At 48.3% G+C, this 2,500-nt stretch overlaps 1 protein-coding gene across 2 annotated transcripts in view; it reads right to left on the bottom strand.

The window, feature by feature from the left end:
- Window positions 1-2,500, bottom strand: part of plch2a (phospholipase C, eta 2a) — a 214,111-nt gene that overhangs the window by 108,795 nt on the left and 102,816 nt on the right. The gene's annotated exons all lie outside the window — the stretch shown is intronic.

The raw sequence follows: 2,500 nt of genomic DNA, 5'->3' as shown, positions 1-2,500 counted from the left end.
ACTCTCTGTTTCTCTCGTTCTTTCTTTTCCTCCCTCCTCCTTTGTCTGTCCCTCTTGTTTGGCTTCCTCTTTTTGCTCCGGTTCATCACATCTTTTAAAGCTTCACCTCTTTCTTTGCCGTCTCCTCTCTCACTCATTCTCTCTCTCTCTCACACACACACACCCTTTATCTCACTCCTCCCCTCCCTCCCTCCCTCCCTCCCTCTCTCTATCTCTCTGTATGGGGCCAGGGGAGCGCATGTATCACACCATGTGTGTGTGTGTGTGTGTGTGTGTGTGTGTGTGTGTGTGTATGTGTTTCTGAGTGTGTGTGTATGTGTGTGTGCAGGACTATGATCACTCGGGACCATGTGCATTAGAGGAGGAAGGGGAAATCGGCTGGAGAACAGGAAAGAAGGGAAAAGGAAAAAACTAAGGAGGGGTGGCATAAAGAATGAGAGAAAGGGGGATAGAGAGAGAGAGAGAGAGAGAGAGAGAGAGTGAGAGAGAGAGAGAGAGAGAGAGAGAGAGAGAGAGATGCGCGAGGTGGCTGAGATTTGCAAGAGCGTAACGGGGTCTTGATTCCATGTTTTATTCAGCAAACCAATACTGTGGGGAACAGGGAACGCTGGAAAAGAGAGAGAGTAGAGGAGGAGGAGAGAGAAAGAGAGAGAGAGAAACACTAGAGAAAAGAAAGGAGGAGGATGAGAAGGAGGAGAAGAGTGGAGGAGATGTATGTCCTCACACCTCCTCCTCTTCCTCCTCCTCTTCATCCCACATAGAAAAGCCTGCTGTGTGCACTTTTAGCATCATCTATCTGTTGAAGCGTGCATGGCTCCCCAGTAAATAACAGCACAGACTAAGCGTGCACGCACACACACACGCACACACACACACACACATACACACACATACACTCACACACACATCCCATGTCTATGACGGTGGAGTACACATCCGCCGCGCAAACCCGAGAGTGTTAACGGCTCCATGCCAGCTGTGTTCGGCCACTGCTGAGGGGTTTTGGAAGGAGCCCGGCTGCCTGGGACACACTTGAGTGGGAACAGCGCTTGAGACGTGTGAAGCTGCCTCGGACACACTTGAGTGGGAACAGCGCTTGAGACGTGTGAAGGAATTTTCACAGCAGATACAACACTTACGCTGCCTTGGACAAGGCAATAGGAAATCATCAGCTGTTCCCAGACCAAAAGGCTGGATCAAATGCAATTGAATCTTGTCAAAATCACCTGTGTGTCATTTGACATTTGATGGACATTTGTCAGAATCACATTTGGCACAAATGATGAACAGATGAGTCAGATCAGAGCCACTTAATGTCACAGTTACATTAGGCAGAGGAGAGATGGAGAGAGAGATTTATAAGCAAGTCTACAGACATTTAGATATCTTGTCCCATGTATTCTTGTGTTGTTTGGCAATACAATGCCTATTTGTTATGTCAATAAAGCATTCTGAATTGAATTAAATTGAATGGAATTGAGAGAAAGAAGAGGAACAGAGGAGAAATAAAGAAGAAAAGAGAAAGGGGTGGCAGAGGACGAGAACAAACGACAGAGGAGAGTGAGAGAGATGCAGAGAGAGAGAGAGAAACAGAGAAAGAGAGAGAGAGAGAGAGAGATGGATAATATCACTCAGTGATATTTGTGGTGGTGTAGACTACAAGTATATTATCCAAAACAGAACCTTCCTCCAAGCGAAGCTACAGTAGCAAGACCCCCATCAGACAATCTCCCCTAATCACATGCAACTCTCATCATATGTTGTGTTGGCCTCAGCTCCATTTCCTCCAAGTCCATTTCCTCAGTCTCGTTTAGCTGATGCAAAATGTCACCCGCCGATGTCCAGTCTTCCCGACCGCTAAAGCAGCACATCTCAGCAGCACACACACACACACGCACATACACACACACATACAGTACACACATACACACACACACACACACACACACACACACAGTACACCCAGTACACACACACACACACACACACACACACATACATACATACATGCACACATGCACACATGCACGCACGCACACACGCACGCACACGCACACGCACACGCACACGCACTCACACTCACACACACACACACTTTCCCTCTCTCCATCCTGCCGTGCGTTCTCTGAGGAAGCCTCCCTTTAGGCTACAACACCAGCAGGAGCAGTGGAGCACAGTGGAGTGGAGCCGATTGGATAAAGTGCCGCTGCAGCGCAGAGGAGGTACTTTAGATTGGAAATATTAGTCCTGCTTGTCGACCATTCAGCCATGTACATGTCAGTCAGGATCGTGTACCGATTGCTATTGATTTCTGAGCCCAGCGCAAAAACGGAGGCAGGTGTGGTGACGAATGGATTTCCGTGGCACTGCCTGACAGATGTTGGAGCAGCGCTGGAAAGCCAAAGCTAAGTGCTGTGAGTGAACAGCTCACTTTGAAGACCACCCTGCCTGTGAACATCTAAAGCACACTCATGCATGTCACTGAGCACAGCCGTTTTGC

The sequence above is a fragment of the Alosa sapidissima genome, chromosome 7, assembly GCF_018492685.1.
Source record: "Alosa sapidissima isolate fAloSap1 chromosome 7, fAloSap1.pri, whole genome shotgun sequence".
NCBI lineage: Eukaryota > Metazoa > Chordata > Actinopteri > Clupeiformes > Clupeidae > Alosa > Alosa sapidissima.
Note: the sequence above shows the minus strand (reverse complement) of the source record. Positions and strands in the feature narration are given on the sequence as shown.